The sequence below is a fragment of the Bufo bufo genome, chromosome 1 (assembly GCF_905171765.1).
Source record: "Bufo bufo chromosome 1, aBufBuf1.1, whole genome shotgun sequence".
NCBI lineage: Eukaryota > Metazoa > Chordata > Amphibia > Anura > Bufonidae > Bufo > Bufo bufo.
In genome coordinates, this window is record NC_053389.1 from 5,016,245 (window position 1) to 5,032,073 (window position 15,829).

Below are 15,829 nucleotides of genomic sequence, written 5' to 3' on the forward strand. Positions count from 1 at the left end.
TGCTGGACTGAGGGAGACCAGACTGATGACAGGTGTGAGTGCTGGACTGAGGGAGACCAGACTGATGACAGGTGTGAGTGCGGACTGAGGGAGGCCAGACTGATGACAGGTGTGAGTGCTGGACTGAGGGAGACCAGACTGATGACAGGTGTGAGTGCGGACTGAGGGAGACCAGACTGACGACAGGTGTGAGTGCCGGACTGAGGGAGACCAGACTGATGACAGGTGTGAGTGCTGGACTGAGGGAGAACAGACTGAGGACAGGTGTGAGTGCCAGACTGAGGGAGACCGGACTGATGACAGATGTGAGTGCTGGACTGAGGGAGACCAGACTGATGACAGGTGTGAGTGCCGGACTGAGGGAGACCAGACTGATGACAGGTGTGGGTGTGGACTGAGGGAGACCAGACTGATGACAGGTGTGAGTGCCGGACTGATGGAGACCAGACTGAGGACAGGTGTGAGTGCTGGACTGAGGGAGACCAGACTGATGACAGGTGTGAGTGCCGGACTGAGAGAGACCAGACTGATGACAGGTGTGAGTGCCGGACTGATGGAGACCAGACTGAGGACAGGTGTGAGTGCCGGACTGATGGAGACCAGACTGATGACAGGTGTGAGTGCTGGACTGAGGGAGACCAGACTGATGACAGGTGTGAGTGCCGGACTGAGGGAGACCAGACTGATGACAGGTGTGGGTGCGGACTGAGGGAGACCAGACTGATGACAGGTGTGAGTGCCGGACTGATGGAGACCAGACTGAGGACAGGTGTGAGTGCTGGACTGAGGGAGACCAGACTGATGACAGGTGTGAGTGCCGGACTGATGGAGACCAGACTGAGGACAGGTGTGAGTGCTGGACTGAGGGAGACCAGACTGATGACAGGTGTGAGTGCCGGACTGAGGGAGACCAGACTGAGGACAGGTGTGAGTGCTGGACTGAGGGAGACCAGACTGATGACAGGTGTGAGTGCCGGACTGAGGGAGACCAGACTGATGACAGGTGTGAGTGCTGGACTGAGAGAGACCAGACTGATGACAGGTGTGAGTGCCGGACTGAGGGAGACCAGACTGATGACAGGTGTGGGTGCGGACTGAGGGAGACCAGACTGATGACAGGTGTGAGTGCCGGACTGATGGAGACCAGACTGAGGACAGGTGTGAGTGCCGGACTGATGGAGACCAGACTGAGGACAGGTGTGAGTGCCGGACAGAGGGAGACCAGACTGATGACAGGTGTGAGTGCCGGACTGAGGGAGACCAGACTGATGACAGGTGTGACTGCCGGACTGAGGGAGACCAGACTGATGACAGGTGTGACTGCCGAACTGAGGGAGACCAGACTGACAGGTGTGAGTGCCGGACTGAGGGAGGCCAGACTGAGGACAGGTGTGAGTGCCGGACTGATGGAGACCAGACTGAGGACAGGTGTGAGTGCCGGACTGAGAGAGACCAGACTGATGACAGGTGTGAGTGCCGGACTGAGGGAGACCAGACTGACGACAGGTGTGAGTGCTGGACTGAGGGAGACCAGACTGACGACAGGTGTGAGTGCTGGACTGAGGGAGACCAGACTGATGACAGGTGTGACTGCCGGACTGAGGGAGACCAGACTGAGGACAGGTGTGAGTGCCGGACTGAGGGAGACCAGACTGATGACAGGTGTGACTGCCGGACTGAGGGAGACCAGACTGAGGACAGGTGTGAGTGCCGGACTGAGGGAGACCAGACTGACGACAGGTGTGAGTGCCGGACTGAGGGAGACCAGACTGACGACAGGTGTGAGTGCTGGACTGAGGAAGAGAGCCGGACTGAGGGAGACCAGACTGACGACAGGTGTGAGTGCCGGACTGAGGGAGACCAGACTGAGGACAGGTGTGAGTGCTGGACTGAGGGAGACCAGACTGATGACAGGTGTGAGTGCCGGACTGAGGGAGACCAGACTGATGACAGGTGTGAGTGCTGGACTGAGGGAGACCAGACTGATGACAGGTGTGAGTGCCGGACTGAGAGAGACCAGACTGATGACAGGTGTGAGTGCCGGACTGAGGGAGACCAGACTGATGACAGGTGTGGGTGCGGACTGAGGGAGACCAGACTGATGACAGGTGTGAGTGCCGGACTGATGGAGACCAGACTGAGGACAGGTGTGAGTGCCGGACTGATGGAGACCAGACTGAGGACAGGTGTGAGTGCGGACTGAGGGAGACCAGACTGATGACAGGTGTGACTGCCGAACTGAGGGAGACCAGACTGACAGGTGTGAGTGCCGGACTGAGGGAGACCAGACTGAGGACAGGTGTGAGTGCCGGACTGAGAGAGGCCAGACTGAGGACAGGTGTGAGTGCCGGACTGATGGAGACCAGACTGAGGACAGGTGTGAGTGCCGGACTGAGAGAGGCCAGACTGAGGACAGGTGTGAGTGCCGGACTGAGGGAGAACAGACTGAGGACAGGTGTGAGTGCCGGACTGAGGGAGAACAGACTGAGGACAGGTGTGACTGCCGGACTGAGGGAGACCAGACTGAGGACAGGTGTGAGTGCCGGACTGAGGGAGACCAGACTGATGACAGGTGTGAGTGCCGGACTGAGGGAGACCAGACTGACGACAGGTGTGAGTGCCGGACTGAGGGAGACCAGACTGATGACAGGTGTATGTGGGTTTAGAGAGAAAGAAAAAAGCGAGGGTTAATCCAATCTAGTGGATGACTCCAAGAGACAGGATATAACTAGAGGCGCCAGTGGATGGAGAACGGAAAAAGGAAAAAAAGAGGCAGGAAAAAAAGATGGTAAAGTGGCAGGGGAGGCAGCTGGAAGGGGTGTTCACACTGAAAGGAATCGGTGTGTGGAAGGAAATGAACGAAAGTGACTTAACAAGTCATGGAGGTTACACCCCTAAAAGAAGCGCCAAAAAAAAAGAGAGTGTATCAGAGAAATATTTTAGTATGCAATTAAAATGATCAATTGATAACAAACTGTAATTGAAAGTTAGTCATCCACCCAGATCAGGGTGACCAAGAGAGAACAGTGGAGTCAATGGACAAAAGACACTGACTCCACTGCTTATATGCTTATATTTATCTGTATTTGCTCCTGATGAAGGGGTCTGCATACCCCGAAACGCGTTGAGCCTTTTTATGAATCATTAAAGAAGCCAAAGCCTTCAACACTACCACTGAAGTGAAGCCTTTCTTTTCCTACTGGGCAACTGTCAGCTTTGGAAGACTCTACAGGCACTCCGGATTGGGGGGTTATTGGTCCATGCTGGTGTCTTGAGTTTATCCAGCTGGCCACCCCCCATGAAGTGAGTCGATTATTACCTTCGGCTACTCTAATATACCTTCATATGGTTATTATATGTGAATACTTTCACTTATTGTTGATTATAGGTATGCAATAGTGGTGTGTCTTTTGTCCACTGACTCCACTGTTCTCTCTTGGTCACCCTGATCTGGACAGGTGTATGTGCCAGACTAAGGGAGAGAGCCAGACTGAGAGAGAACAGACTGTCAGCTGTGAGTGCCAGACTAAGGGAGAGAGCCAGACTGAGAGAGAACAGACTGTCAGCTGTGAGTGCCAGACTAAGGGAGAGAGCCAGACTGAGAGAGAACAGACTGTCAGCTGTGAGTGCCGGACTGAGGGAGAGAGCCAGACTGAGAGAGAACAGACTGTCAGCTGTGAGTGCCAGACTAAGGGAGAGAGCCAGACTGAGGGAGACCAGACTGATGACAGGTGTGAGTGCCAGACTGAGTGAGACCAAACTTACAGGTGTGGGTGCCGGACTGAGGGAGACCAGACTGTTGACAGGTGTGAGTGCGGACTGAGGGAGACCAAACTTACAGGTGTGAGTGCCGGACTGAGGGAGACCAGACTGATGACAGGTGTGAGTGCCGGACTGAGGGAGACCAGACTGACGACAGGTGTGAGTGCCGGACTGAGGGAGACCAGACTGACGACAGGTGTGAGTGCCGGACTGAGGGAGACCAGACTGATGACAGGTGTGAGTGCCGGACTGAGGGAGACCAGACTGACGACAGGTGTGAGTGCCGGACTGAGGGAGACCAGACTGATGACAGGTGTGAGTGCCGGACTGAGGGAGACCAAACTTACAGGTGTGAGTGCAGGACTGAGGGAGACCAGACTGACGACAGGTGTGAGTGCCGGACTGAGGGAGACCAAACTTACAGGTGTGAGTGCAGGACTGAGGGAGACCAGACTGACGACAGGTGTGAGTGCCGGACTGAGGGAGACCAGACTGACGACAGGTGTGGATGCTGGACTGTGGGAGACCAGACTGACGACAGGTGTGAGTGCCGGACTGAGGGAGACCAGACTGATGACAGGTGTGAGTGCCGGACTGAGGGAGACCAAACTTACAGGTGTGAGTGCAGGACTGAGGGAGACCAGACTGACGACAGGTGTGAGTGCCGGACTGAGGGAGACCAGACTGATGACAGGTGTGAGTGCCGGACTGAGGGAGACCAGACTGACGACAGGTGTGAGTGCCGGACTGAGGGAGACCAGACTGATGACAGGTGTGAGTGCCGGACTGAGGGAGACCAAACTTACAGGTGTGAGTGCAGGACTGAGGGAGACGAGACTGACGACAGGTGTGAGTGCCGGACTGAGGGAGACCAGACTGACGACAGGTGTGGATGCTGGACTGTGGGAGACCAGACTGACGACAGGTGTGAGTGCCGGACTGAGGGAGACCAGACTGACGACAGGTGTGAGTGCCGGACTGAGGGAGACCAAACTTACAGGTGTGAGTGCAGGACTGAGGGAGACCAGACTGACGACAGGTGTGAGTGCCGGACTGAGGGAGACCAGACTGACGACAGGTGTGGATGCTGGACTGTGGGAGACCAGACCGATGACAGGTGTGAGTGCCGGACTGAGGGAGACCAAACTTACAGGTGTGGGTGCCGGACTGAGGGAGACCAGACTGATGACAGGTGTGAGTGCGGACTGAGGGAGACCAGACTGATGACAGGTGTGGGTGCCGGACTGAGGGAGAACAGACTGATGACAGGTGTGAGTGCCGGACTGAGGGAGACCAGACTGATGACAGGTGTGAGTGCCGGACTGAGGGAGACCAGACTGACGACAGGTGTGAGTGCCGGACTGAGGGAGACCAGACTGACGACAGGTGTGAGTGCCGGACTGAGGGAGACCAGACTGATGACAGGTGTGAGTGCCGGACTGAGGGAGACCAGACTGACGACAGGTGTGAGTGCCGGACTGAGGGAGACCAGACTGATGACAGGTGTGAGTGCCGGACTGAGGGAGACCAAACTTACAGGTGTGAGTGCAGGACTGAGGGAGACCAGACTGACGACAGGTGTGAGTGCCGGACTGAGGGAGACCAAACTTACAGGTGTGAGTGCAGGACTGAGGGAGACCAGACTGACGACAGGTGTGAGTGCCGGACTGAGGGAGACCAGACTGACGACAGGTGTGGATGCTGGACTGTGGGAGACCAGACTGACGACAGGTGTGAGTGCCGGACTGAGGGAGACCAGACTGATGACAGGTGTGAGTGCCGGACTGAGGGAGACCAAACTTACAGGTGTGAGTGCAGGACTGAGGGAGACCAGACTGACGACAGGTGTGAGTGCCGGACTGAGGGAGACCAGACTGATGACAGGTGTGAGTGCCGGACTGAGGGAGACCAGACTGACGACAGGTGTGAGTGCCGGACTGAGGGAGACCAGACTGATGACAGGTGTGAGTGCCGGACTGAGGGAGACCAAACTTACAGGTGTGGGTGCCGGACTGAGGGAGACCAGACTGATGACAGGTGTGAGTGCGGACTGAGGGAGACCAGACTGATGACAGGTGTGGGTGCCGGACTGAGGGAGAACAGACTGATGACAGGTGTGAGTGCCGGACTGAGGGAGACCAGACTGATGACAGGTGTGAGTGCCGGACTGAGGGAGACCAGACTGACGACAGGTGTGAGTGCCGGACTGAGGGAGACCAGACTGACGACAGGTGTGAGTGCCGGACTGAGGGAGACCAGACTGATGACAGGTGTGAGTGCCGGACTGAGGGAGACCAGACTGACGACAGGTGTGAGTGCCGGACTGAGGGAGACCAGACTGATGACAGGTGTGAGTGCCGGACTGAGGGAGACCAAACTTACAGGTGTGAGTGCAGGACTGAGGGAGACCAGACTGACGACAGGTGTGAGTGCCGGACTGAGGGAGACCAAACTTACAGGTGTGAGTGCAGGACTGAGGGAGACCAGACTGACGACAGGTGTGAGTGCCGGACTGAGGGAGACCAGACTGACGACAGGTGTGGATGCTGGACTGTGGGAGACCAGACTGACGACAGGTGTGAGTGCCGGACTGAGGGAGACCAGACTGATGACAGGTGTGAGTGCCGGACTGAGGGAGACCAAACTGACAGGTGTGAGTGCAGGACTGAGGGAGACCAGACTGACGACAGGTGTGAGTGCCGGACTGAGGGAGACCAGACTGATGACAGGTGTGAGTGCCGGACTGAGGGAGACCAGACTGACGACAGGTGTGAGTGCTGGACTGAGGGAGACCAGACTGATGACAGGTGTGAGTGCCGGACTGAGGGAGACCAAACTTACAGGTGTGAGTGCAGGACTGAGGGAGACCAGACTGACGACAGGTGTGAGTGCCGGACTGAGGGAGACCAGACTGACGACAGGTGTGGATGCTGGACTGTGGGAGACCAGACTGACGACAGGTGTGAGTGCCGGACTGAGGGAGACCAGACTGATGACAGGTGTGAGTGCCGGACTGAGGGAGACCAAACTTACAGGTGTGAGTGCAGGACTGAGGGAGACCAGACTGACGACAGGTGTGAGTGCCGGACTGAGGGAGACCAGACTGACGACAGGTGTGGATGCTGGACTGTGGGAGACCAGACCGATGACAGGTGTGAGTGCCGGACTGAGGGAGACCAAACTTACAGGTGTGGGTGCCGGACTGAGGGAGACCAGACTGATGACAGGTGTGAGTGCGGACTGAGGGAGACCAGACTGATGACAGGTGTGGGTGCCGGACTGAGGGAGAACAGACTGATGACAGGTGTGAGTGCCGGACTGAGGGAGACCAGACTGATGACAGGTGTGAGTGCCGGACTGAGGGAGACCAGACTGATGACAGGTGTGGGTGCCGGACTGAGGGAGACCAGACTGATGACAGGTGTGAGTGCCGGACTGAGGGAGACCAGACTGATGACAGGTGTGAGTGCTGGACTGAGGGAGACCAGACTGACGACAGGTGTGAGTGCCAGACTGGGGGAGACCAGACTAATGACAGGTGTGAGTGCCAGACTGAGGGAGAGAGCCAGACTGAGAGAGAACAAACTGACAGGTGTGAGTGCAGGACTGAGGGAGACCAGACTGACGACAGGTGTGGATGCTGGACTGTGGGAGACCAGACTGATGACAGGTGTGAGTGCTGGACCCTAAGAGGGAGACCAGACTGAATACAGGTGTGAGTGCCGACTGAGGGAGACCAAACTGACGACAAGTGTGAGTGCTGGACCCTAAGAGGGAGACCAGACTGATGACAGGTGTTAGTGCCGGACTGAGGGAGAGAGCCGGCCCATAAGAGACAGTGAGTGTGAGAGGAGACCAGACTGACGGCAGGTGTGAGTGCCGGACAGAGGGAGAGAGACGGACCCTAAGAGGGAGACCGGACTGGCAACAGGTTTGAGTGCCGGACCATGAGAGGGAGACCAGACTAATGGCAGGTGTGAGTGCCGGACTGAGGGAAAAAGCCAGACCATGAGAGGGAGACTGCACTGAGAGCAGGTGTGAGTGCCGAACAATGAGAGAGAGTGAGTGCCAGAGGAGACCAGATTGACAGCTGGAGTGAGTGCCGAAGTGATGGAGAGAGCCGGACCATGAGAGGTAGACCAGACTGACGACAGGTATGAGTGCCGGACAATGAGAGAGAGAGTGAGTGTGAGAGGAGACCAGACTGACGGCAGGTGTGAGTGCCGGACTGAGGGAGAGAGCCGGACCATGAGAGAGAGTGAGTGCGAGAGGAGACCAGATTGACAGCAGGAGTGAGTGCCGAACGGAGGGAGAGAGCCGGACCATGAGAGGGAGACCAGACTGACGACAGGTATGAGTGCCGGACAATGAGAGAGAGAGAGAGTGTGAGAGGAGACCAGACTGACGGCAGGTGTGAGTGCCGGACTGAGGGAGAGAGCCAGACCATGAGAGGGACACAGGACTAAAGGCAGATGTGAGTGCCGGACTGAGGGAAAGAGCTGGACCATGAGAGAGAGTGAGTGTGAGAGGAGACCAGACTGACGGCTGGTGTGAATCCTGGACTGAGGGAGAGAGCTGGACCATAAGAGAGAGTGAGTGTGAGAGGAGACCAGCCTGATAGCAGGTGTGAGTGCCAGACTGAGGGAGAGAGCTGGACCATGAGAGAGAGTGAGTGTGAGAGGAGACCAGGCTGATGTCAGGTGTGAGTGCCAGACTGAGGGAGAGAGCCGGACCATGAGAGAGAGTGAGTGTGAGAGGAGACCAGCCTGATAGCAGGTGTGAGTGCCAGACTGAGGGAGAGAGCTGGACCATGAGAGAGAGTGAGTGTGAGAGGAGACCAGGCTGATGTCAGGTGTGAGTGCCAGACTGAGGGAGAGAGCTGGACCATGAGAGAGAGTGAGTGTGATAGGAGACCAGGCTGACGGCAGGTGTTAGTGCCGGACTGAGGGAGAGAGCCGGACCATGAGAGAGAGTGAGTTTGAGAGGAGACCAGACTGATAGCAGGTGTGAGTGCCAGACTGATGGAGAGAGCTGGACCATGAGAGAGAGAGAGTGCGAGAGGAGACCAGATTGACAGCAGGTGTGAGTGCCGGACTGAGGGAGAGAGCCGGACCATGAGAGAGAATGAGTGCGAGAGGAGACCAGACTGATAGCAGGTGTGAGTGCTGAACGGAGGGAGAGAGCCGGACCATGAGAGAGAATGAGTGCGAGAGGAGACCAGATTGACAGCAGGAGTGAGTGCTGAACGGAGGGAGAGAGCCGGACCATGAGAGGGAGACCAGACTGACGACAGGTATGAGTGCCGGACTAAGGGAGAGAGTGTGTGAGAGGAGACCAGACTGACGGCAGGTGTGAGTGCCGGACTGAGGCAGAGAGCTGGACCATGAGAGAGAGAGAGTGTGAGAGGAGACCAGACTGACGGCAGGTGTGAGTGTCGGACTGAGGCAGAGAGCTGGACCATGAGAGAGAGTGAGTGCGAGAGGAGACCAGACTGACGGCAGGTGTGAGTGCCGGACTGAGGCAGAGAGCCAGACCATGATAGGGAGACAGGACTAAAGGCAGATGTGAGTGCCGGACTGAGGGAAAGAGCTGGACCATGAGAGAGAGTGAGTGTGAGAGAAGACCAGACTGATGGCTGATGTGAGTGCCGGACTGAGGGAGAGAGCTGGAGCATGAGAGAGAGTGAGTGTGAGAGGAGACCAGTCTGACGGCTGGTGTGAGTGCCGGACTGAGGGAGAGAGCTGGACCATGAGAGAGATTGAGTGTGAGAGGAGACCAGTCTGACGGCAGGTGTGAGTGCCGGACTGAGGGAGAGAGCTGGAGCATGAGAGAGATTGAGTGTGAGAGGAGACCAGTCTGACGGCTGGTGTGAGTGCCGGACTGAGGGAGAGAGCTGGAGCATGAGAGAGAGTGAGTGTGAGAGGAGACCAGTCTGACGGCAGGTGTGAGTGCCGGACTGAGGGAGAGAGCTGGACCATGAGAGAGAGTGAGTGTGAGAGGAGACCAGCCTGATAGCAGGTGTGAGTGCCAGACTGAGGGAGAGAGCTGGAGCATGAGATAGAGTGAGTGTGAGAGGAGACCAGCCTGATAGCAGGTGTGAGTGCCAGACTGAGGGAGAGAGCTGGAGCATGAGAGAGAGTGAGTGTGAGAGGAGACCAGGCTGACGGCAGGTGTGAGTGCCGGACTGAGGGAGAGAGCTGGAGCATGAGAGAGAGTGAGTGTGAGAGGAGACCAGCCTGATAGCAGGTGTGAGTGCCAGACTGAGGGAGAGAGCTGGAGCATGAGAGAGAGTGAGTGTGAGAGGAGACCAGTCTGACGGCTGGTGTGAGTGCCGGACTGAGGGAGAGAGCTGGACCATGAGAGAGAGTGAGTGTGAGAGGAGACCAGCCTGATAGCAGGTGTGAGTGCCAGACTGAGGGAGAGAGCTGGAGCATGAGAGAGAGTGAGTGTGAGAGGAGACCAGCCTGATAGCAGGTGTGAGTGCCAGACTGAGGGAGAGAGCTGGAGCATGAGAGAGTGAGTGTGAGAGGAGACCAGGCTGACGGCAGGTGTGAGTGCCGGACTGAGGGAGAGAGCCGGACCATGAGAGAGAGTGAGTGTGAGAGGAGACCAGTCTGACAGCTGGTGTGAGTGCCAGACTGATGGAGAGAGCCGGACCATGAGAGAGAGTGAGTGTGAGAGGAGACCAGTCTGACGGCTGGTGTGAGTGCCAGACTGATGGAGAGAGCTGGAGCATGAGAGAGATTGAGTGTGAGAGGAGACCAGTCTGACGGCTGGTGTGAGTGCCAGACTGATGGAGAGAGCTGGACCATGAGAGATAGTGAGTGTGAGAGAAGGGATCCATCTTAAAGGCGTGAGGAGTCAAAACATGCCCTAGAAACAGTATCTCCTGTACACCAAAGACACATTTCTCTTGCTTAGCGGATAGCTGGTTCTCCCTCAACACCTCTAATACTTGTTTGACATGAGACACATGAGATTCGAAATCTGGAGAGAATATCAAAATGTCATCAAGATAGACAATAATAAATTTACCTAAGAACTCCCTGAGAATATCGTTCATTAAGTTTTGGAACATAGCTGGGGCATTGCTGAGTCCAAAAGGCATCACCTGATATTCAAAGTGTCCTATCGGAGTATTGAACGCTGTCTTCCATTTGTCTCCCTCCTTGATTCGGATTAGATTGTATGCCCCTTTCAGGTCAATCTTGGAAAACCAGGTTGCCCCCAGAACCTGGTTAAATAAATCCGGAATCAATGGGAGAGAGTATCTATTTTGGACAGTGATCTTATTCAATCTCCGGTAATCAATACAAGGCCTAAGACCACCATCTTTCTTTTTAACAAAGAAAATCCCTGCTCCCATAGGAGAGACTGAAGGTCTAATATGCCCTTTAGCAAGGCTCTCCTTAATATAATCTTCCATATCCTTGCGTTCGGGCCCTGAAAGATTATAAATTCGCCCTTTAGGAAATTCGGCACCCTCAATTAGCTCTATGGCGCAATCATAAGGTCTATGGGGGGGTAGAACCTCTGGAGTAGGGGATGAGAATACATCAGAATATTCCTTAATAACTGAGGGTAATGTATTAGACCTTACTGAAACCCCAGCCTGGACCACGGACAAGCATGAGTCACACTTAGGTCCCCATTTCACCAACTCTCCTTTGGACCAATCAATTGTGGGGTTATGTAAACGGAGCCAAGGCAACCCCAGTACCACCTCATTTGGGGAGGTACATGACCTCACCGTACCACCCATCAGGGGAGTAGCATCAATAGCCATGACATGGATAGGTGTAGGTAAAGCAAACATAGGAATACCCAATTTACTAGCAAATTCAAAGTCAATAAAGCTGGCCGCTGAACCGGAATCAATAAAGGCCTTACCTGGCCACTTATTAACCCCCAGAGAAATTGTTATGGGTACCAAAAGCTTATATTTAGAAAAATCAGGGTGTACCTGGTCTTTAGGTTGTCTTGCCTTAGGAGACTTGTCAGAGAGGACCCTCTTAGGACACTTGTTGATCCAATGGCCAGGACAACTAGGGTCATCATCTCCTCTAAGGTCTCTGGAATTTGATTAATAACTGATTAATAACTGATTAATAGATCTTTTAAATTATCAGACAGACCAGACCTAAACTGACTCTTCAGGGCTGGTTCATTCCATCCTGAGGGGACACACCACCGTCTGAATTGGGTGCAATACTCCTCCGCAGGGAGATGGCCCTGAACCAGTGCCCTAAGAGCCGTCTCGGCTACCAGGGCCCTGTCTGGTTCGTCATAGAGGGTACCCAGGGCCTGAAAAAAAACCTCCACAGAAGTCAGACAACTGGCCCCAGGAGGTAACGAGAATGCCCAGGCCTGGGGATCACCCTGTAGTAGAGAAATGATAATCCCCACGCGTTGGCTCTCGGGACCGGAGGACACGGGGCGCAAACGGAAGTAGAGTTTGCAATTCTCCTTAAAGGAGAGAAACCTCTTCCGGTCTCCAGAAAAGGGTTCTGGGAGCTTGATCTGGGGTTCAAAATGTGGACTGGAGGACAGAGGAGTGGAAGAACCTTGCCCTAACTCACAAGAACGGAGTTTCTCTCCTAGCTCCTGCACCACCTGTGTCAAGCTAGAGACATGGTCAGTCAGGGTAGTAAGAGGATTCATGATACAGTGGTTATTGGACCTGTTAATCTGTAACGGTCACGTCCACACACACACAGGGGGAAGGATAGTGACCACTGCGCTCCACCCTCACCCCTGGCCCTGCCTACTTGCCTCACGAGTCCTGATGACAGGGGACAACTGGACGACAGTGCCTAACTTAGGATATGTGCAGGGAAGACAGACAAGACAAAATACGGAACATGAACGGACCGGGTCAGAACCAAGAAAGCTACGCAGTACAAAGGATTAAGCAAAGAATGGTCAGGAGAAGCCGGGGTCAAATACCAGGAGAGCAGAGAAGTACAAGAGGAGTCCTAAGAGAGTAGTCAGGTGGCAGCCGAGGTCACAATACCAGGACGGATGCGCAGTACAGGAGGATCAGGCAAAAGGATGGTCAAGGAACAGGATCAGGTAAGTATTCAGCAGTCCAACAAATACCAGGAACCTAGAAATTAACAGGCAACCTGTAGCCAGCGGGCTGCCTGTATTTATAGTGGGGAGTGAGGGTCATGTGACGTGGCCAGCGTCACATGACCAACAGACCAACCAGTCGAGCACCGAGTGATCAGCTCGGCGCTCAAGGCAGACTAGGAGCAGGGAACCACCCAGCTAGTAAAGCCGCCCTGGGAATGAGGTCAAACACAGATCCTCATTCCCAAAGCTAAGCAACAGTTCTGCGGGAAATGGGGGACCGAGTGCACCTTCGGAACCCCGTGACACTTCCACCACCGAGGATTGCAGGGCGCTTCAGTTTGCCTCCTGTTGCTTCCTCCTCCTACTCGGCTTTCTCATCCTCTACCGGTTCCTCATCCGGTCAGCGTAACCCCTTCACCACCAACTTCAGCACAGCCAGGGGTAAACGACAGCAGGCAGTGTTATAACGTATCTGTTTGGGGGACAAACCCCACACCGCGCAGGAGCTGTGGACGGGCCTTGAACAACAGACCGATGAGTGGTTTGTGCCAGTCAGCCTCAAGCCCGGCCTGGTGGTGTGCGATAATGGGCGAAATCTCGTAGCAGCTCTGGGACTAGCCGGTTTGACGCACATCCCTTGCCTGGCGCATGTGCCGAATTTGGTGGTGCAGAGATTCCTTAAAAATTACCCCGACATGTCAGAGCTGCTGCATAAAGTGCGGGCCGTCTGTTCACATCCTGCCGCTGCTCGCCTGTCTGCGCTGCAGCGTAACTTCGGCCTTTCCGCTCACCGCCTCATATGCGACGTGCCCACCAGGTGGAACTCCACCTTGCACATGCTGGACAGACTGTGCGAGCAGCAGCAGGCCATAGTGGAGTTTCAGCTGCAGCGCGCACGGGTCAGTCGCTCTGCGGAACAGCACCACTTCACCACCAATGATTGGGCCTCCATGCGAGACCTGTGTTCCTTGTTGCGCTGTTTCGAGTACTCCACCAACATGGCCAGTGCCGATAACGCCGTTATCAGCGTTACAATACCACTTCTATGCCTCCTTGAAAAAATGCTCCTGGACATGATGGAAGAGGATGTGGCACAGGAGGAGGAGGAAGAGGGATAATTTCGTAGGGTTTCCGGCCAGTCATTTCCAAATGGCTCTGAGGGTGGGTTCCTGCACCCACAAACCCAAGGTACATAATTGTCCAGCCAGGGCACAGTTCTGGAGGATGAGGAGGTGGAGGATGAGGAGGAGGAGATGGAGGAGGAGGAACCATGTTCACAGCAGGGTGGCACCCAGACCAGCTCATGGGCATCACTGATGCGTGGCTGGGGGGATACAGAGGACACAGACGATACACCTCCCACAGAGGACAGCTTTTCGTTGCCTCGGGGCAGCCTGGCACACATGAGTGATTACATGCTGCAGTGTCTCCGCAACGACCGCAGAGTTGCCCACATTCTAAGGCTACTTTCACACTAGCGTTCGGGTGTCCCGAACGCATCCGTACTGCCCTAATGCATTCTGAGTGGACACTCATCAGTCAGTCTGGCAGAATGCATCAGTCTGGCGGCGTTCAGCCTCCGCTCCGCTCAGCAAGCGGACAGCCGAACGCTGCTTGCAGCGTTCGGGTGTCCGTCTGGCCGTGCGGAGGCAAACGGATCCGTCCAGACTTACAATGTAAGTCAATGGGGACGAGTCCGTTTGAAGATGACACAATATGGCTCAATCTTCAAACGGATCCGTCCCCCATTGACTTTCAATGTAAAGTCTGGACGGATCCGTCTGAACTACTTTCACACTTAGAATTTTTTCTAAGCTATAATGCAGACGGATCCGCTCTGAACGCTAGGGTGAAAGTAGCCTAACTTGTGCTGATTACTGGGTGGCCGCGCTGCTGGATCCCCGTTACAAGGACAACGTACCGTCCTTAATTCCCTCACTGGAGCGTGATGGTAAGATGCGCGAGTACAAGCGCACGCTGGTAGACGCGCTGCTAGTGGCATTCCCACCTGACAGCGGGGGCACAGTGGAAGCACAAGGCGAGGGCAGAGGACGAGGAAGAGGTCGCCAACGCAGCTGGGGCACCGCCAGCACCTCAGAAGGCAGGGTTAGCATGGCCGACATGTGGAAAAGCTTTGTCAGCACGCCACAACAACCAGCACCACCAGCTGATATGGAACGTCTTAGCAGGAGGCAGCATTTCACCAACATGGTGGAGCAGTATGTGTGCACACGCCTACACGTACTGAATGACGGGTCTGCCCCCTTCAACTTCTGGGTCTCCAAATTGGGCACATGGCCTGAGCTTGCCCTTTACACCTTGGAGGTGCTGGCCTGCCCTGCAGCCGGTGTATTATCTGAACGTGTGTTTAGCCCGGCAGGGGGCGTCATCACAGACAAGTGCAGCCGCATGTCCACAGCCAACGTGGACAAGCTCACGGTCATTATAATGAACCAGGCCTGGATCCCTCAGGACTTGTCCGTACCTTGTGCAGAATAGACATGTATACCGGCACTAACCGGCCATTGTAAGGCTACTTTCACACTTGCGTTCAGAGCGGATCCGTCTGCTGTCTGCCCAGACGGATCCGCTCCTATAATGCAGACGTTTGTATCCGTTCAGAACGGATCCGTCTGCATTATAGCTTAGAAAAAATCCTAAGTGTGAAAGTAGTTCAGACGGATCCGTCCAGACTTTACATTGAAAGTCAATGGGGACGGATCCGTTTGAAAATTGAGCCATATGGTGTCATCTTCAAACGGATCCGTCCCCATTGACTTACATTGTAAGTCTGGACGGATCCGCTCGCCTCCGCACGGCCAGGCGGACACCCGAACGCTGCAAGCAGCGTTCAGGGGTCTGCTTGCTGAGCGGAGCGGAGGCTGAACGCTGCCAGACTGATGCATTCTGAGCAGATCCGCGTCCACTGAGAATGCATTGGGGCAGTACGTATGCGTTCGGGGCCGATTGTGAGAGCCTTCAAACGGAGCCC